At 41.2% G+C, this 21630-nt stretch overlaps 1 long non-coding RNA gene across 1 annotated transcript; it reads right to left on the reverse strand.

The window, feature by feature from the left end:
* Positions 1 to 5973: 5973 nt before the first annotated feature.
* Positions 5974 to 21400, reverse strand: LOC104147793 (uncharacterized). Its single transcript, XR_694966.2, has 4 exons — positions 21312 to 21400; positions 13691 to 13786; positions 12181 to 12271; positions 5974 to 6214 (listed from the first exon to the last, which is right to left on the reverse strand). It is a non-coding gene; the product is annotated as an uncharacterized lncRNA (long non-coding RNA).
* Positions 21401 to 21630: the final 230 nt, after the last annotated feature.

The following is a 21630-nucleotide window of genomic DNA, read 5'->3' on the forward strand; positions in this document are numbered from 1 at the left end:
ATTTGACCTTCCCATTTGTTTTTAAAAAACAGTCTGCATCCATATTGTTGGGCACCTGTGTATCACCATGTGTTTAGCATGTGATGAAGCTGCTGAGTTATGTTAAAATGGACAGGATGCAAGCTGATATACCTACCAAGGCAGGAGGAAAAATTAAGATGTCTGTAAAGTTACTTGTTTTCACTTTTACACAAACTTATTTTAGTTATTGCATGAAACAGTCATCAGACTACCGGATAAAGCAGTCATATTAATAAAAATGGAAAGAACATGTGGCATATATTTTTTTGGGGAAATACATGCTCTTTGCTAGCACATCATCAGTGTATTCATCTGAGTTTCATGCAGTTAGCTCCATTTTTCTTCAGCCGAAGGAAAACCTTATATAAAGGATGGGCTCTAAGCCACTGTTTGATTACACTGAAAGCCATACTATAACTTGAAGCACAAAGTTTTTGGTGCTTACTGGATCATTATTACCTTACTAATAGGAGTAGGCTACAGAAACAACTATGCTGATTGATAGATTGGGGCCAGAACACCCATAATTTTGCAGGATTTGCCTTCTAAGACCCAGTCCAGCAAAACTCATACCTATGCTTAACATTAGACACTGTGAACAATCTTCTTGACACTGCTGGAGACAATCATCAAATACACTGTCTTCGAACAGCTGGGGTTTTAGCTTTCAGGTTAAGAAAAGTTTGTATTAAATGCAACACTAAACCCACCAAAGATGGGGTTCTAGTTTCCATTCAGCTCTGGACTAACTGGTATTTCACCTAGGAAATGAATCATACCTCAGAAGAAAGGTGTACTGTTTGACTGAAATGAGCAATTTGAATTCCCTGGTTACAAAGTACTCAGGATAAAACAGGCACTTCTGTAAATGTCCCGAATTAAACTTGGATTTAGTAACACATAGGAATCAAACGTTCCTTTTTTTTTCCTTTTATTTTTTATCTTTGGTTTTGATTGACAGAATCATACCTCTGCTACTAAAGAGTATAGATCCATACAAGCAATGCTGCACTTTATTAGCTTTGTCAGTCTTTTCACTTCCAAACATTGTACCCTTTTTTGCAGTCAGAACTGGCTGAGCACTGGGGATGCATCTGGTCTCTGGCAACTGCAGTTAGCAGCACGACGGTTCCAAAAGAAAGAGTGGGCATTTATGTATTGCCGATGTGAGGCTCACACCTGGGGATCTTTAATGGCATAGGATCAGGAAGAAAACTGTGGGATGGATTACTAGAGGCAAAAGTAGGATCAGAAACTATTTCGAGGAAAATACAAATGTGATTGTTCTAGGCCTATTCCTGAGATTATTCCTGGCAGGGGGCAGGAGGAAAGGGATCTGATCTCACCTAATGTGAGACTTGCAGACTAAGTGCCTACCTTTGAGCTAATCACCTTGAGCCTCCTTCATAAGGAGTGGAGAGAAGGAGGTGCCTAAAGGTGATAATTAATTTGGCCTATCTTACCATCTGTCTTAGAGTCAGATCCATCACATCCTAAATGCCCCTAGAAAAGCCTATTTCTCCATTGACTACAGAGAGACCCTACTGGATAGCTGAGATACACATATCTGCATTGCAATTATCTACGGTTAAGGGAGGTGAATGCTACCCCTGTTGCATGAACACCTCTTGTCCCAGGAGCCCTCTCTATTCCTGCAACTGAGTCAGCAACCAGATAGCAATGTTCACTGGCTGTCGAATACTTTCCTAGCACTCTTTTCCTAATTCTCATGCTGAATTTTCTTTAACCTCTAAATGACATGGAAAAATGCTTTCAAGAGCCCCAAGGTGAATCATGTGAATAACGTGAAGCTAGGCAAATACTTAAATTAGTTGATGAATTGATACCTCATTGAATTAGACGTGACTTATCCACCTCTAAGCAGGCAGTGAGGCAAAGCACTCAAACCCCAACCTCATCAAACACTCACATGGATAGAATATTGCATCATAGATAGAGTGTTTTTAAATTGTTACAGGCAACAAGTAGCTGGTAGTTTTATCTGGTGTTATGAAGAAACTGTTGGGTCCAGCCTTCTAAAGCTTTCATTATACCTGTAATACAACGTTCTTATTTTCTGAGGGTGGTTGTGAGGATAAATTAGGCAATAATGCAAATCCCTTTGAAAATGAAAAATAGAACATAGTGTCATTGATTCTATGCTCCTTGGGTGCTGAAGCTAAAATAAAGATCCAAGTTTTCTTCCTCTTCTTTCCAATAGCCTATCTCTTCACCCCCTTAGTTTTATGATTTTCTCAAGCCCGTAAATCTCATGCAAGGAGTAACAAAGGTAAGGAGAGAAAAATCACTCTATCAGTAGGCGAGTTTACATCATCCCTCCTCATTGCCCTTGAGTTCAATTATTTTCATCCTTAATGGTCTTGTTGTTTCCCCTGTATATAAATCAAGCTACACAGACATGCAGAATTAAGTACAGGAAATTCAGTTGCTTTCTCTATTGTCTGATGAGGATGGGCTGCAGAGATACTTAATACTACTAGCATCCAGGAAAAGTACCTGAACAAGAGTCGTTTTTTTGTATAAAATCTTTTTGGTGCTATCTGCATCTTCTAGCCGACATGGCTGAAAATAAGAATACTGTGATTTTATGTCTGTTTTGTTGGCCTGTGGATCGGTGGGCACCCTGGCCATGCCACTGGGCAGCTGAAACACCTTAGGCAAAGTTCCTTCACCTCTGTGATCCTTTCCTGTCTAACTACCTGCCTTTTAAAAGGTCCTTGTATTTTACACTAGTAAGACTTTTTGTTTGCAGCTACTTCAGTGAGGACAGATCATACTTGAGCCCTAAATAATATTTTTTTTGCTATGGCATTCCTCATAAGAAACTGAATTGACAGTTCTGGAGAGAGGGAAGATTTTCACTTATCTTTCTCCCTTAGGAGTTTTTTACTCAACGCATTGAGTTGCAGTGTAAGGTTTTGCTTTCTGGGTGAGCCCACAAGATTGCTTAAAACAGCTGGCAGAGTTTCCTGCCTCCTCTCCATTTTATCAACTAGAATGATGTCTCAAACTTAACATGAACGGTTGGAACATGTCCCATTTACCTCATCAGAACAAGCCTGATGATGTTGCCTGCTCATCTTCGATGGTAAGCTTTTCCCAACCCCTTTCCTTTTTTTGTACTTTTAAAAGCACTAAAGATAACAGGATCCTTATTCAAGTGAAGGCCTTTGGGCATTGCTACGTTACAGTCACAACAAGTTTTGAACTTCTGCAACCTTTCAATCCACAACAGTGTAGATCAGATATCTGAACCATGGTAGGAAATGTTAAATGCCATGTTGATTTGGAAATTGTATTTCATAGCGTTTCAAAAGATAGGACTGCATTTCAGCTGGTGTAAAAGTCATAGCTTTGTTGAGGTCAAAGGATTTCATACTGATTTAACTATTTCTATCCATTCAGCATGTACTGGCTTGGAAATAACATGTTAGCTAACATTTGTCCATTATAGAGGATGTCTCTTCTACATGTCTTGAAAAAGACCAAGACTTAGAAGGAAAGAAAAGACAGACGCTGTAAAATAACATTAGGATGAGAAACCAAAACCTCTCAGAGGAAAAAGATGTTGTGGCTGCAGGAATCAAGATTGTATTCAGGTTTGGGACAGTCTAATTGAGGAAGAAGTAGGAATGGATATTTTAGTCAGCTTTTTATGAGGAAGATGCAATGCAATCTGCTCACCTTTGTGCAAATCAATTGCATATTTTGTATACAGAGCTCTTGGCAGCAGCACTCTATGGGTCAAAGAACATTTGATTGCTTTCCAATGGTTTTCAAGAAATGAATGTTATTTTGCTTTGCTAGTGCCTTGCTATCATTGCATGTGATTCTTTCATGAAACATACTAGCTTTGTCACTGCCTGGCTTTGCTTTGTCTTGTCTGGTTTGTTTCTTTTAATTTTTCAGTTCTTCAATTCTTTTTTCTGCTGGGGTGGACTTTGTACTTGTGCTTCTCAATCTGTGATACTGAAATCTTTTACTTATTCACAGAACATCTGTGATACAGGCCACATTGATGCCAGTTTTCGTGCTCCATCCTGGCATGCTGTTTGTGATTACTACTTTGCATTATCCACAGACCCCTGACCACTTTAGTTGTCATTTGGCAATGCCAGCTATTGCCAATTGTGATGGTAACTTTTGAATCATGACCACGTATCTACTTTGTTTTAGCTTGGCACTGCTGGTTTATTTAAGGCAGAGCTTCATATAGCCACGGGGCAGTAAAAATATGATGAGTTTATTGCTCCGGAGCTGTTACACAGGATAAGAGAATCTGTAGCCCATAAGGTTGCCCACTCTGTGCTACTTTGCCTGAGAGATACCGGTGTGGTTAACACCTGGGAGGCTGACTTGCAACGTCCTAGCTCCCTGCGTTGTTGCTCCACTGTTTATTTACCAGAGTAAACAAGTTCTGTGGTAAAAACACTGGACTGAGATCCAGGAGAGACAAGGTAATTCTTATTTCTGCCAGAGATGTTCCCTCTGGTCTTGGAGAAGTCATTTAGTGTCTCTGTGACTCAGTCCTTGTCCCTCACCACCATCACAAGGAAATAATAGCTCTCCTCTCTCTTACGGGAGTGTTGACAGAGGTGTAACTATCTTCTTTATGGCTAAGGCTGTGCGTGGCTGAGATACAAAAAGCAACAAATAAGAGAGAAGGCACAAGTTCTCTAAAAGCGATAGGTTGAACACGCAGGCCCAAGGCAATCTGGCTGTGTGACTTGGTATTGTAAAGATAAATTCACTAATCCTTATGAGGTGTTGACATATGTGAGAGCCGTAGAAAATCCAAAATATAAATACACTAACAGGTTATCTACTTGCACTTCCATGAAAATCCCTGCCAGTTATTTTTTTGAAACTGAACTTAGTGCCTTCACCATTTGTATTTTTATCTGCAGAATTACACAGTGCGATATTCAGAGGTGAAATTCAAATAAGGTTAAATTCAAATAAACCTCAGGACTGAACTTTTGGCTACAAGATAGACCTAACTGAAACTTAATTGTATCCTTGGAAGCTAATGTAATGGCCATTTGCAGCGTGAGGACACATTGGGGAGTTTTTTCCATTCACAGCATTCTTTTCTAATATACATTCAAATGTAGGAGCGGCTTCTCATTTTAGAAATACATCTAGGAGTAAATCCTGCTTCACCAGTGCAGTAATAGAGCTGGTTCTGGGGGTGATGTGATACACTTGCAGTACTTCATTTACCACTTCTGAAGGTGTCACCTTCACACAAAGCATCAAACTGTTCCGTGGTGCAGAGGCTGGAACGGCCTTTGCTACCCGCAAAGTGTACCACCTTTCTCCCGCTCTGCCATTTCCACATTAATCAAAGTTCTTACCATTGATTTATTTAATTGCCCAGATGAGATTTGAATGAACATTGAAAAATTATGGGTTCCAATCTGACTAAATAAGCCTGAAACACCACATACTAGATTTTGAAAAATAAATATCATTAGTCTTTTAAATGAAATAGCCATGTTTTCATGCTCTTCATATACAATGCACAGGTGAAGGAAGGGTGTCTGTGTTTTTTCTGGTGTCCCCAGCCAGGGACATATCTGAAAAGAGTCATATGTCTAGCTGACCAGGAAAGCAAACCCCGTACCCTGCCAGTGTTTATAAGGACCCTTTTACCAGTATTTTTGGGGGGTGGGGTAGATAGTCTAACACATTAATGGCTTGCATCATTACTTAATTGACTGGACTCTGCAAATTCATCGGTTTTGGTAGTGTGAACAGATTCTGCAGGTGAATGACTGGGTGCTAAGAGCTTTTGAAGACTGCTCTGAAGACATGCAATTTTATTCTGGTGAAGTCAGTGCTTTTAGACTAAGCAAGGACTTGGCTTCTTGACCGTAGCAGTCCTTTGACTTCAGGTTGGGTTAAGATCCTAATTACTACCAATTTATTCTAGTTGAAGAGCAATTCTTTTTATTTCTTTGTTGTCTCAGTGGAAAAACGTAAATTCTCAGTCAAAGACTTAATGAAGGCAGACAGAAGCATACTCATCCTAAATCTATTGAATTTTGCAGCTTTGTAAAAATCAAAACATTTCAAAGTAATTTTCATCTTCATTCTTCTTTCATTTGCATTCTTTCATTTTCAGATTTTCAGATGAGCATTCCTCAAGTACAAGGCTGTCTGGTCATTTCTGGTGAGAGGAAATAAGAACAAAACAATGCAACAGGTTTAAAAGGGGGGGAAAGAACCCTAAATCTCTCTTTAGCCTTAAAAAAAAGAAAGCATTTTGATAAAATTGCATAGATTTGTGAATGTTCTGCTTTTAAGATTGCTGATGCATTTTTTTTTTTTTTTTTTTGCAGAAACAGTTGGTCTCAGGTAACTCTTCCTGAAACACTGGAAATGTTCTTGTTCATCTGTAAGAAAGTACCTTACCTCTGTGGAAACAGGTAGCTCACAGAACATGAATACCTGTTGCTTGAGGTGGATAAGCCCACCGTACTTATCACATTTACTTTTATCCTGATGGTGCTGACATGACAATTCCATGCATTTTTTTTTTTTTAGTGAAGAGGTCAATTGTAATTGTCACTTTAAATGCTGCTGCAAATTTCAGCTGAACATTTGAATTCTTGTTCCAGATTTGTGCTCTTAAGTGAAGAAAATCTCATAGCCTTGATTTCTACAATTTTGACACTTTCTTTTATGAAGGTGTCAGCCTCTGACTTGTAGCACAATCATAGCAATGACACTGACACCTATGTGTTGGTGCTATTAACACTTTCATTCATGTCCTCTAGATAAGAGCTGGCTCTTGGAAATCCTTTTGTTGAGCTGTTTGCCCCAGGATGTGCCTGCAATGCAAAAATAAGCAAACCAAAACCATAGGACTTTCTGGCTTTTTAAAGCTGAGAAAAAATCTTGGCTGTCTTTGTATGTGACACATTCAATGTGTGCTAATTTTCAGTTAAAGCTGCATTTGTGATAGGTGTTACTTAATGTGGTGGTGTTAGTAAAGAGAAACAGAGTACTAGAATAGTTCGTATTAAATTCATGAAGGAAAATTTCACTTTAAAATGTAAGAGTCAGTTCAGATTGTCTCACTAGGTTTACAATTTGGCAGTGGCGCCTTTGGCTGACTAGATGTTTGGACTTATGGTCCATCGACTAGAACCAGAAGGGAGGAACTGGAAGGCTGTCGTGGCATTCTTTGGCATTTCCACTTGTGATATGGCATGGCTGTGTCTAAGAATAGATATTATTGCTGCTCTATACAAGAAGCTGTATGGGGGGCAACAAAGAAATGTTCTTGCTATGGGTTTTATCAGTGTCCCCTAGGACATTGGTAAAACTGTAACCATACAAGTATTACCAATAACTGGTTTAAAAAAAAAAAGAGTTTGCATTTAATGAGCTTATTGCTTTATATGATTGCTTTAGTCTAACATAAGCTTGTGCTGCTACTTGAAAAGGTGTTTGTGTTCCCCATCCTAACCCTTACTAACCATTTGTGTCTGCTGCTGCCTCTTTTGTGCTGGCATGAACATTGATGTGATTCATAATGAATCAGGTGGGACAACTGATCCAGCTGAAAAGCAATTTAGCTGAAAGCACAGTCTGCTGTACCAACACTGGTACAGGCACAAGGCAGGTACCAAGAGCAAGGAGCCAGATGAAGGAGCTCACTGGCCGTGGTGTTAGTTTATGCATCGCAAAGAATAAAGAATGTGCACTTCAGTCACAAGCCTTCACAAAGAGTTAAGCTGTTCCCCCTGCAGAGAGCAACTGGGCACACAGGCTTGGTCTGTCTAGTCAGAAGGATGCATGAGGAAGAGTCAAGGATTCCCAGGTCCTGACTGTCATGCCAGTTCATGACTCAAATACATAGAGATGTACCAAGATCGACACCAAGCTCAGACCTTCTCATGATGCTCATCCGATGCTCATGAAGCACTTAGTTCAGAAACAGCTCTTTCATAGTCAGCACGCTTATGCTAACATGAAACCAGCATGACAGGAGAAGCAGGTCTTATGTTTATGTCTTCACTTTGAGCATTCCCAACTATTTTAGCAATGCTTTCCATATCTTCCACTCTTGTTGCTATCTCCTCTGGCAGCTTGGGGTTGTTTGATTTTCTCCCGGTGCCCACGGTGGCTCTCAAAATCCCTTTTGTCACTTTGTTTGAGGAGCAAAAGGCTCCTTAAAAGGGTTGTCTAGTGCTGGTTAGGCAGCTTCCCCTACGTATATTCAGGGAGACTAGATAAGCAATGCCTTAATGGCAATGTGGGAGAGGTTGGATGCCTTGTGCTCATTCCTGTGCTCTGATCTACACTCCAGCAAAAGTCTCTCAACATTGTCTAATTAGAGTTAACCTTTCAAACTCCTACTTCACTAGTTTGAAAATTGTTTCTTTATTAATTAGTTGATCTCTCCTCTTGAATTTTTCAAATCAAACAGGTTACAACACGCACACACACAAACACACACAAAACGCTGCTTATTCACTACCATTAATAGATTTATTAGAAAAATCCTGTGTGGGCCCATATCAGGTAGCCTGAAAAGAGGATAAATCATCAGTTCCAATGTGAATGTCTTTTCCTGCAAAAGACATTCCTTCATGCTGAAAGCTGCTGAAAGAGCAAGTTTTCATAAGTTTACATGCTCAATGCTTTTTAAAAATATGTCTTCCTCCTTCCACAGTGCTAGTTGTGTGGTTTATTTAAGAAAATGTAGCCTACATACCTTCTTCTCCACTCCTTGCAGCCTCCTGGCAAAATAATCGTTTTCATCCCAGAAAATTCAAAGGTGCATGACTGGAGTTGCTAAAAGGCTTGACTCAACTTTTCTGAGATTTCAATGAACAGGAATTTTTTTTAGCTGGAGGAACTGTCAGATGCAAGGTAGCAGATGTCCAGCTATCAGTGTCATCTGCTGCCTTGCCTCAGCAGATTTTTGAGACTAAATACAGTGCCTAATTTTTTTTCTCAGCTTTTTTTTTTTTTTCCTTTTTTGGACAGCGTAAGCTACATACCCACCATAGCTTTCCATTGCTGCCAGATGAATGAAAGTGAAAAGCTGAAGTTAAATCTAGGTGTGCTGTCTCTTTTGGAATATGTTTAGTATGCAATCCCTTTTCTTTCTCAACTGAAGCAGTCCTTCTAAGGCATACCTGTGACTCACTCTTGTAAGCCTCAGCCACAGCATCGTCTGCCTGACAAATTCAAGGCAGATTGACCTGCTTCCCTATGCTAAAACGGTTTAACTGACTTGTTCATTTTAGAGAATGTTTCCAGAAAGTAGTCTTCTTGTTTCTAAAGCCTGATGGATCTATTTTTGACGCCTGAAAGTCAGTAATAGCTTCCCTCACATGTGCTAACATATCACTAAGTATGGATAAGAGTATCACCTTTGAGCCGTATGTAAACTTTTTTCAGGCTCACCCAGTACACTTTATTTTGTTCTTTCCTGGCTCTTCCCATTTTTCTCTTGCTCCCTTTGATTTTTCTTATAATCTTCTCAGTTGCTTCAACAGCAGATCCTATCCTCTGTAAGAGCCTTGTGTTAGTGCTCCTTGACTTTCTGAATCATTCCAGACTGGATCCTATAGTAATGAAACCAGTTGTTAGTCTGGTGTAACATTTAGGCTTTGTAAGAGAAGCAATACATGCTGGTTTTATATCACTTTGGGATTCCTCAGTGCTAGCTGATCCTCCAGAGTCCAGAACGTCCAGGTGTGACGCTGGCAGAAAGTTTTAACAGGTTGGCCTATGCAGCTGTGCTATGATAGAAATAGCCAAGAAACTATTTTGGATATTGAAAAGAAACATGGCTTGAAATAGCAGCAACCCAGAGCTGGTCTGCTGCTGAGACCCATAGGAAACTTAGCGGGCCAGAGCACCAAGGCTCAGCAGCCATGCCACCGTGGCTTTCTCTGCCCAGCACCAGCTGTATACTGGCACTGCAGGCTGAGAGAGGGGAAGCAAAGTGAAATACTGGAGACCTACGTTCATTTCTTGGATGCGTCAAGGATTTCCTGACATCTTGAAGACTTATATTACTTACTTATTTTGTCTTACTATTTCCAGCTGTAAAATAGGGAGAACCTTTTTCAACGCCTCATAGAATAATTGTGAAGGTAAATCCAAATAAGCATTAAAATGCTATTGTAGTAGGTACCTGCATAGTTATAATAATGCCAATCATACAATTTATGAATAGGATGGGTTTTCAAGTTTCTGTTTCTACAGAGGGCAGAGCTTATTCCAATTTCTTTTCATAGTATTCTTTACTTTTTTTTTAGAGACGCTCCTGATTTCCTAATGAAATAGTTTCAGAAAGACAGCTCTCCTCCCCTGAATGCTCAATGGAACCTCATAACAGAGTGCAGACAGCTTGTGTGTAAAGTCTGTTGGTCACAATATCTCTTGGGGTTTGGCTTAAGGCAAAATGTGCATGCAGCCATTTAAAAGAAGACCATGCTATTTAAATAAAAAGTGGCATTTTGGTGTCATATGAGATTCAAAAAGTTATCTCTGTCCTGGGTTTGATCCCACCAGAGTTGATGAGGTTTGCTGCTGATTTCACAGGGAGCAGAGCTGGGGTGAGTAAGCTAGCAGTGAGATTTAAAGAGAAGAAATGCCAGACAGAAAATCACTTCCAGAGTGCTGGGGAAGGCAGGCGTGTTTTTTACCTCTCCGTTTGAAAACACGAGACTCTGACTAGTCCACACAGCTGGGGCAGACTGCCAAAATTAATTAGTCCTCCTTGTTGGGGTTTGCTAAGCCATTTTGCAAGGAGGCTTCACTCTCCCACGGATGCTTTTGTCCTCCTCTACACTGCCTCCCAAAGCACCATGGCTAGTCCCTTCGAAACCTCCCTCAGGGCCGTGCACCTGCAGTACAGGGCTGCCAAGAGGCAGCAGCAGAGCTGGGGCAGCTTGCTGAGGAGTCAGGGGGTTGTGCTCCATGCCTCACACAAGACACTTGCTCGGCTGCTCATGAGCTCCCTATTAAACTGTTTCCAAGCAGTTCCCAGCAAAAACTTCCCAATCCTATTCTGGGCCAGCTTTGGGAAGGGAACCTCTACTTGCCAAGCTATAGTATCGCCCTGCCCTGGGTAGGATGCCTTGTGCTGCGCTTGTGAGTAAGACTGGCAACTGTGCTTCATTTCCTCAGGGATGGCCCAGGCACAAGAGGCTACTGGCTCCCACTTTTCTCTGCCACTGTGCAAAGCAAATCAGCAAACAAGTTGCCACACAGAGCGCTGTGAAAGCAGTAGTGTATAAGGAGTTAGGCAGATGGCAGTGCCTAAGTGGGGTTGCTATATTTGACACTTAGCCAGAGTGAGCCCCAGTGGGCTCATAGGGTAGAACTTCCTCACTGCTCAGGTCAGATTCAACAGTATGCACAGCAGCACTATCTCATGCTACCATATCTTCATTACTTCAACAGTGGCTTGTTTCAACTGGCTGTAAGACAGCACTTCATGAGGTATTAGGCATAATTAAAATTAACCTTCAGCTGCCAACACAAATAACTAGCCTAAATGCATTCTCCTTTCCTTTATATTGAGTTGCCTTTGTTCTGTTACTGAGTGGTGTTATTTGGTCCTTCTCAATTGTTTTCCCAACCCTCCTCAAGTTTGGAATAACCTGAAATAACGAGCTCTTGATCATTTCTGCAGTGAGCCTCTAGGCTTGGCTCCCTTCACAGTGAAAGCGTACACAAAAGGAGCTGGGAGTTCCTGTTCGGAGAAAGGTGAAAGGCATAGTGCAGAAACAAAAGCCAATTTACAACTTGTCTATTCCTCGTCACACCATGGAGCGACATTGTTTTGACAGGTCAGAGGTAGTGTACCTCATTGTACTGAGGTAGAAATGTCTGAGTAGCCAGAATCTCCCTTTGAAATGTGTATGAAAAGGAAAGTAGGCCAGAGAAAGAAACAATTCTCTCCTAATACAGTCATGCTAGCTAACAACATTTAGAAGATAGCATCTACAGAAATATCAGCCTTTCAAAAGCAATGAGAATTAGGAGATGGCTTAAGTGTCAGTGTCTCATTTACGGCATCTGTGGAAACCTCTCCGGAAACCTGATCCACATGCCCATTCATTTTTGGCTATTATGCAAAGAATAATTACATTATCAACCAACCAGTAAAGCAGGTAAAAGCCATGGTGAATGTCATTGTGCCCATTGCTCTGTGTAATGGATGAACGGTCTTTTCATTTCTTCTGCATCTGACCTGTAAAGGATAGAAGGCAAATGGGAATAATAGTGACAAAACCATGAAAACAAAAATGGGAATGTTCACATTATTTTGTGAGTCACTATGCAAAGACCCACTTTTGCCCAAGTTTGCAGTGATCAATCCATGTGAGTAAATTTAACACTATGTGGATCCATGCGTCCAGAAAGCAGTAGAGTCCTGTGACTGGGACACCAGCAGACTCTACAAATTTACCTCCCCAACAAGATTACTATTTTGGGCATGGCACTGCATGGCCTGGCTGAAACACCTCCTGCTTTGTTGCTAAGGCAGCCTTTCCAAGCTTAGGCCAACTCCCTGGTGATTTATAGATGTGCTGGAGCTCTAAACTGGTGTGACATTTTTCACGCAGGAAGGAGAAGACAGTGAAAGGAAAAATGTTCTCTGATGGTTGAAAGCTGTTTACCTTACCAACTTTCCTTGTCTTTGTACCAGATTCTTGTTGTAAGAACTCTGATACAATCACAGAACCACAGACTAACTGAAGAAAATTGAAAGACTCCTACCACAGCAATAAGCTTTCAGTCAGGCCACAAGAGCAAGGTTATGTGGTTGCTTGGCTGCTCCTGTTTTCCTACGTCTGCAATGGCAGGCTGTCAATTCTAGTAATGCAGTTAAAATAACCTTATAGCGTAACATGGAAAAAGTAACGACAACAAAAGGAAGCGATAAAATAAAATTGAGAGGAAAAAAAGCAGTTGAAGTGTTCTGAAGTTTCTCAAATACACAAGTATTTAAAGGATTTAATAGCTGCAACTGAAAATAACAGGGTTTAGATAATGCCATGCATGTCTGTCATAACCCTCCTGTCATGCACCACCAGTGTGATAGGCCAACCCTGAGGACCTGAAATGTCCCTCTTTTCCAGGGCTGGCAGTGTGAATGTGTCTCCTAGCGACTGGATCATTTTGCAAATTCTGGCCACCTGAGTAGCTGTGGGTAGCTGAGCTGCCCAAATTGACACCAGCTGGCTGAGCAATAAAGCCTCTGCTATAGTATTACCTCTTGGGTTGACTCTCCCAGGGTTTTACTCTTCAAATCTAGGCTGCCCCTGTGCAAAAGTCTGCCCTGAGTAGGCACAAACCAGTTTGAAGCTGCCATCACTCTAGCTCTGCTGGGGTGCCAGGCCTTGCTGCCAGAGTTGTGTAGACGACGCTTTGGTGCAGAACAAAATCAGGTCAAAGAACATCAGAATTTGGCCTGAATCATTTATAACTTAAATAGTAAGAAAGCAGAGGGTATTTGGACTGTATCTTTTCTGGTCTGCTGATTGCTGAAACAGAGTACTCAGAGAATTCACAGGTTTTATTGCAGCATCAGAAGAAACATGAAAGTAATGTTGTTACAATACTCAAAGTGCTGGGTAAAGAATCATAGCAGAAAAATAAAACTCACTGAACTGTTAGATGTCTCATGATGGATGAGTCAGAAACCGTTTGTTTCCTGCAACACTGTTACCAATTTTGCAGGCTTCAAAAGGAGAAAATGGAGCTGTGGATGACATAGAAGAGACAATTTGTGAAAAAATGCCCACAGTTTGGGGGGTAGATGAAAAACAAGATATAGCAATTACAAAATATCAGGAGACACACTATGTGGGTAAAGGGTGTGTCAAGGCTCTTCAAGCATTTGAGAAATTAAATTCCAAGTTATCATTCTTTCCAACAATTTCCAGTGAGCCGAAGCAGGTGCTTCTTCCAAAGACCATTAGTAGATATATCAGATACATGTTGCCTCTGGCACCAAATGAAAGATAAAGATAGAGGCTCTGGTGATCCTACATAGCTTTGAAGCCTCAATTTGCATCCTTTGTGAATTCCAGGGGGAGAAAAAAGTGTTTTCTACTGGTAAAGTTTAGAAAGCAGTGCTATTGATAGAATGTTACGAGACAGAACAAGAGCAAAAGTTCACAGGTTATTATGAGGCTCAGGTTCAATATTACTCACCCTTGTTTCTCTCATGTGAACCGGACTGAGTGTTACCGGTGAAATACATTTCATGTGTAAGTGGTCCAGGTAAGGCTTCATTGTCTACCACTTAATCTCAAAATAAAAAGAGTTATTTGGTGCTTTGGGCTGTGTTTGGGCCATCAAAAGTGGGTGAAGTTCATTTTGATTACACTAAATTTATTTCTGTCGAATAAAACCAATGACTTCTATAAGATTTGCGAATCCTGGAAAATATTCTGGATATCAACTCCAAATGCTAGTCAGCTGAGTAGCTCTATATAATAAGTCCATGGAATAAGCCCTGACTGTTTCTTGTCCTTCTGCTATTTCAAATGCAATGCCTTAAAAACAAGAACTGAAAGATGCAGGGTAGAGTGGGAGCCTAGATTCTACTGGCAAAAGTTGAAAAGTAATTCACAAATATGTCTATCAGCTACTTAACAGAGATCAACACTTGAGGAAGACATCTCCATGGGGGTCTTATAGTGTAGCATCTACACTCTCCCATAGTTCAGGAAGGAATTTAGAAAGAGTTCAAAGGACACCCAGTGCAGAGAAAGCCTCTGGAAATGTTATGGGAAATGAAAAACCTGGCTCATAATGAGAAACTTTGAGAGTATTACCAATTTACTTTACAAAAAAAGTGATTGAGAAATAACTCAGTTATGATCTGTATGTATGACTAGTACTGAGAAGAGAGCGTGAATGGACTTTTCAGTATAGTGGACAAAAGTACGACAAGATCCATTAACTGAAAGCCAGACAGTTCAAACTAGGAATGAGGCACATTTTTAATAATGAGTGTAATTGAAACAATTTGCCAAGGACTTCAGTGAATTCTCCATCACTGATAGTGCATGTAGCAAGACTGGAAATTTTTCTAGAAGACATCTAGTTGAAACAAGAATTAATTCACAGAAATTCAACGGCATGTCACATACAGGAGGTCAGACTAGATTATCACAAATGGGCCTTTAGAGCTTTAAAGTCAAAAATCTCTGGGAGATTGAAGAGGCATTAACAAATTTTCTCCTAGCAGAATGTCCTTAACAAAGATTGATCTTTCTATCTGTCAATGAATTTTCCATACTTCTATCATTGTCTTTCCCAAATGAATTATGTTAGTGTAGTGAGATCAACAATGATTTCATAGTGTCTTTTCTTTTTCCATCTGCCTTGGTTACTGAAGTATTTATTCTGAATATATAAAATGTTATGTTTCATTTGAGAAATGACCCATTCAATTATATCTCATGAAAACAGCTTAAAATAATACATAAGCAAGTTTTAATGAACGTTGTAAAACTGTCAACTGAAAAATGTTACAACTTTAAAACTTCTTAACAAATTAGCTTCAAATATCTTTTATCAAGAGCTGATGAATTTTACAAAATAATTATGTTTATAGTTTCCAATTTCAGAATTTATGAGTTAGTCAAGTGCAAAAGTTCTGGTTGGACCATGCGGCAAAATAATCTTTACACACTGTAACACCTCAGATTATTTTCCTCCATCTTCGAAATACCTCAAATTTGTCATATGCTAAAATGAAATCTGGAAAATGTCAGTCCCTCAAAACATGCTTGTCACAGTTAAGAAAAACCAGAAAAGGTGTAGTTGTATTAAAAAAATGAACTTAGTGATAATTATAATGGAATTACTGTGCACGTTATCAGTTTGCCTAACCTAAGATGCAGACACTAAGAGACCTGCCAGTAGAAGTTGCCTGGGAGATGGGCTGAAACAGCCTGTCTCCTGATGCCTGGGCTGTCTTTTCTCCCTGGCTGACTTCATTCACATGCCTCATCATGCCAGTTTACTCAGTCCTTTACCCTCTCCCCAGCAGAGTAGGATGTTGCAACCTATTTACAGTGAGGCGATTGCCTTACTGAGTGAACTTTCTGTTACCTGGCAGGAGAAATTCCTCAGGAAACAATGAAGTCTCACTATCTGTGAAACAGCTAAGGGATTAGAGGTGTCTTTTCAAGTCACTGAAATGTTCCTGATAAAGGGTACAGCAGCACTCTGCAGGAAGTACAGAAGAGTATTGACCCCAGTAAAGATAGGGGGGATTTTTTGCAAGTAGAAACTGATTATCTATGTTTGATTTTGGCTATTTTTGCCCCTGCTCTGGTAAAAAGTGATATGATACATGGGACAGCTGTAAGTTTCACAAGCATTAAGCAAGTCACCCATACTGCCGCAAAGTGGCTATATGTTGCGCAGCATGACCATGTATAGAGAACTCTGAATGGGGACATCCACAGTACAGTGAGATCAGTGGGGCCCGGGAGGAAGCCACCCTTTCCTGCTTCTCTTCATGTACGTCTATACCTTTGAGGCTTTGTGCCCAGTGAAAGATCTTCAGGTGGAACCTGTGGCAGAAATGTATTGAGCTAGGCACACACTTGTCTGGCCTCTGCTGGAAGGAAACCATTTGTTCTTCCCAAGAACTCCTCAGCAGAGGAGAGGCTGCAGCCGCCCTGCTTTACCATAATCTTTCTCTTGGAGATCTTTGCACTGACAGGACGCCCAGGTTCTGTGTCCTACTACCGTTGACGATGGTGGATCTAGCCTATTGCATATCTATCTATCTGTGGGAAAAAAAGTTGCCTGTCATGAGTGAAATAGTTGGGGGTTGGGATGTGGAATTAAAAGAATGTCTTCTTTCTACAGTGATTTGAAGCCAGAACGGCTGTGAATCTCATTTCAGAGTCTAGCAGAAAGACTGCCAGCACGGCTATAGTAAAGATGATAATTGTATGTTGTCTAATCTTATCTGGATATGTCCCCTCTAGTGGTTTCCTGCTGGTAAACCGCAGAGAAGAGAGGCAGTAGTAAGTAAACTAGAGGAAGTGAGATGAAATATTGTGTACCCCTTTGGTTAATAGAGGAGTCATTTGAAGGATATTGCTGATTAAAATCAATAGCATTTTTCTCCATCTGGGCTTTCAAAACCAGTTTCAGACGATACAGAGGATGTTTTGTTTCACTGCATTGCTTGTGTAGGGAAGCCACTAGAATGAAATATTAGCATCGTGGTAAACTGTGCATGTGCTTTAACGGCAATGTGTGAAATGGACATTTTACAGATTGTGAGCATGATTTCACCCACAACGAAAGGGCTGCTTTGGGTTAGAGAAGGAAAATCCATCCTCAGACTACCCTGAGGTGCAAGAAGCTGCCAAACAGCCGTGGTTCCTGGAATAAGAGCCTCTCTGTCCCCAGGCTGTGTGTGTGTGGTTTCAGGGCTGCTGGATCTATAGAAGCATGAAGTCTGGGGATTTGCCTCCAGTGTTGTCCTTAGCACCAGCCCACGGGTGGCATGGTGATTCCCAGCGAGTGTGTGAAGCCAGCAGCTTCCTCCCTACTGCTGCTCACAGCTTGCCTCTGGTGTGAGCTCGTGGAGGGAGAGGAGGTTGCTCCAAAAGCCTAGTCAGGGTTCCTTTTCAGAGCACCTCACCTCATTAACTGCATAAGAAAATACTGAGCTATGTCAGCAAAAAGATTTGTGAGTGAGATGACATCTTTATGCATTGGTGATGTTTTATGCTCGGGGCTTACTTACTTCACCCAGATTCTAGGCTGATGCCTAAGGCTGAGGAAACAAACCTAAACTTTCTTCAGCTTGCCTATTCATGAGTGCCTTGTGTCAGCAAAACGTGCCTCATCATGTGGCTACTGGACGCTTCCTCTGCCTCCTGCACCACTTCCAAGCATCCCACTCAGACCCACTTCCCTCAGAATGAATGGAAAAGTCCACTTTTGTTGTTAGAGTTATTATTGTTATGGCACTGGAAACAAATAGCCTGTAGGAGATGTTGGAACAGTACCCTGTGTGTTAGCAGTATCTGAACACTGGCTTCAGATTTGGCTGAGCTGCCTAGGCTTTGCCCCTACTTTGACATTAAATATGAAGGGGAGAGGTGAAGAGAAAGACACTGCAGGAAAAAGTTGGCATCCCGCTAAATCAGAGCTGTCCAAACTGTGGGATGTCTCTGTCTGGCTTCTGTTCATATGCTTTCTGGCCCCTGGCTGAACTGTTATAATAAAGTCTGGGTCCATATTGTCAAAGGCTGGACCATTCTGCTCTAAGTGATGTATCTCAAATCTGCAGTAGGTGAGTGTCCTTTACTAGAAAATTCAAGTAAAATACAGGCATCCTGGAAGAATTAGGTGTTCAAAGAAAAATCAGTCCCTTCCCTTCTACCCATCCTTTTCAATTATGTTTTTATGGTTTTTAGTTTTTAGTTTGGGTAGGGAATTCATCTTATCCCTTTTGCTTTTGTGCTCCAGAGGCCTGAACAGCCCTTTATTGTGCTTGCAAGAAGCTCCTGTTTACCTCTTTTCACCTGTGTTCTGTTTTCTGGCCCTTGTTTTTCTCTTGTTGACTCCCTGAGGGTACACAGATGGTAGCCTGGAAGCCAAATGGAATGATACTGGAGAAGTGAGAGAGTAAGGGGGGCGGGGGGGGGAAAGCCATAAAAGCAGTAATCGCAGCAAGCCTCCAGACTCTCCTCCTGACAACGAAACCTTAATACATATCAGTGTCCTGGATCTTGTCAAGATGCAGGTAATATATAATTTTAGGAACGCCACCTAAACACATTTGGTTTGTTAGCTGTAAACGTTTAGACCTGATAAGGCACAATTCCATCATGAAGTGCACTCAGGCTGTTGAGAAACATCTTTTCATTCACATGCAGTGCCATAGTTAGTCTGTTCTTTAATGGTGGAATTCAGCCTCAGGCACCACATCAGCAGAATACCTAAGCATTTCTCATGTTCAGATTAACACAGGTTGTGGGCACACTCTGCAGAGGGGTGAATTCACCCTATGTGCAGGAAGGGGTTAATTGAATTCACCCTATGTGCAGGAAGGAGTTAATTCTACCACTGCAGACTGAGAGGGATTTGACTAGTGTTTCTTCAGAGGATAAGGAAATGCCAGAACTTACAGAAGACTTCAATCAGTTTTCTGTAGTGTCATGTTCTTTGGGATAGTAGGTGAAACACCTGAATATTGTTGGAGAAAGCTGATTTGCATCCAAAGCACTTTACAAAATGAGTCTTTAAAAAGAAAATCCAAGAGGTAAATGCAAATACAGTTCTTAGCATGCAAAATATTATAGCTCTGTTACCTGTTAGTGTAGCGCTATACCAGCTTCATAAGTTTGCACATGAAACGTAGCCAAGCTTATCAAAGAACAATTTAGCTGCACTGCTGATTTAGCCGGCAGAAAATCAGCCACCGTAGAGCGAGGTTAGTCATTAAAGAAACAAGTTTAGCAAAACAGAGTAAAAAGAGCATAGTCCCTGTGCAGGGCCTGGAGCCAGCACCGCACCGCACCGCGCAGTTGATAAGAGGACACCTAGTGGTGGTTAGCAGTGGGAGCGCCTTCCTCAAAGAGATGCTCGTAAATCGTTGCAGATAAACACTTCTGCTGCCAGTCATCTCCTCTGTTTTGTCCAATAATGAATTTGTGGTGTACTGTGGGGTGCGCAGCACAGCCACACTGCGCAATGCCACGGGGAGAATTGAGCAATGAGGTTTGGCAGGGCCTACAGAAAACAGATCATCGGTCAAATTCTGCTCTGATATACAGTGTTGAAAGGGTAGTACTGGAGAACAGAATTTGATCAAGAATATTTTACATAGTTTGATATTGAGGCACATTTGTCAAGGGAGGGCTATTAATGACGGTGCGGAGAGATGCTTTCAAACCTGAGCAGAAGGATCAAAATGAATAACATGATATAGAGGGGGTGAGGGTAGGCTGAAAAGAGAGGGAAAAAAAAAAGCAAAAAGGAGAAGAAAAAACAGAAAGGACTAGGGAGAACTCGTTCTAAAAAAGATCCTGAGAGAGTCTGGAGAACAGTTTTGCTGGTGATCCAGTTTTCCTGCAGAACAAGAGATAGAGAGGAGAAAGTAAATGATAGCAAGGAGAGAAAATTCAGTAATTGTTGCGAAGAGTCTGAACTCCAGAGAGGCAGCTGGTTTTCAGAGTGAAAGAGACTCATTGAAATAAGCAGCCAGAGCACTACAGCAATGAGAAACTGAACAGTAGAGAAATTACAAACAAGTACAGGCTACCATAGTTTGTATGCTCTTGCATCTCTCTTAATCCCTTATCTTTCCATTGACATTTCCTGGGCTAGGTTTAGAGGAATGATCCTTCCAAGATGGACACTGTTTATAACATGGTCATAATGGAAAAATACATTGCTTCCTCCGCTTGCAGTATTTTTTTCTGAGGCTCCTTGTCAGGACAATAACAACATTATTCCTATGGTCTTGCTTTAGTACAGAGATAGTCTAGCTGTACTACTGATTTTAGTTAGAAATAATATATTCAAAAATGGTTTTTTAACCAAAACAGAAACACTCAAGATGGCATCTAAACACTAAGTAATGTATGTGATGTTTGCTAGTGCTTTTAGAATAAATGATGTCATTTGAATTTTGTTCTACTAGAAAGCCTGCATGAATCTGTGCTTAAATTTACAAATGTGGACTGTATTTCTTAATTTAAAATGCGTATTAAAGGAACAGTTAAGCATAGTAACCCAAAATTTGGCCTGCCCTGGATGTTTTGGATCTTTGGTGTGCATGTGGCCGTTCTTTTCCACTATATCCTTCTTCTCTGTTTCCAGCAAAGGGTAGGCAGTGAGAAGTTTACAAGGCAGCAGAATACTTGTAAATGTCAACATTCAACCTGTTCACCAGAGCTGAGCAAACTGGTACGACCAGAAAGTTACATACTCATGAGAGGTGGGCGCGGGCGGAGGGGGAAGCAAGCGAGAGAGGACAAAAAAAAAAAAAAAAGGATCATGGATAGTTTCTGTAGGGTTCAGTAGGAGTGGACTTTTAATTCCAGTGATGTTGCAGGCCTCGTAATTTGGGGTAGCAGATGGGATCAGCCACATCAGTCATGATAACATCTTTTATGTTGCAACCTCCGTGTAGAGGTGGCTCCTATGACTGCAGATGTGGCCCCTTGCAGAACTGGCCCACAGAGTAGAAACAGGGAAATTCAAATTTCAAAACCAGATTTTGTTTTGCTTACCAGAGCTCGTGGAGGAGGTGGAGGAAATGCGGATACCTCATCATGGCTTATTTGGCAGGCAAACTAAACATGTTCAGAGCTGTACAACACGGAGGGAAAGCACCCCTGTTCCTGACCGTATACAATTTGAAAGCAGCACGCAGGAGGCAGAGCACACAGGGCAATTCAGAGGACGCAGCTGCGGTGCATTTATTTACTGTAGGTCTCTCCGGTTCGAAGCGATAGGTAAGAACAACAGGCACTAACGGACGGGAACAAAGCCAAAGACTTGGCAGGGGTCGCTCCCCGCTGCGAGCCCCGCGGGTCTCCCACGGCAGTG

Source organism: Struthio camelus, chromosome 3 (genome assembly GCF_040807025.1).
Source record: "Struthio camelus isolate bStrCam1 chromosome 3, bStrCam1.hap1, whole genome shotgun sequence".
Lineage (NCBI taxonomy): Eukaryota > Metazoa > Chordata > Aves > Struthioniformes > Struthionidae > Struthio > Struthio camelus.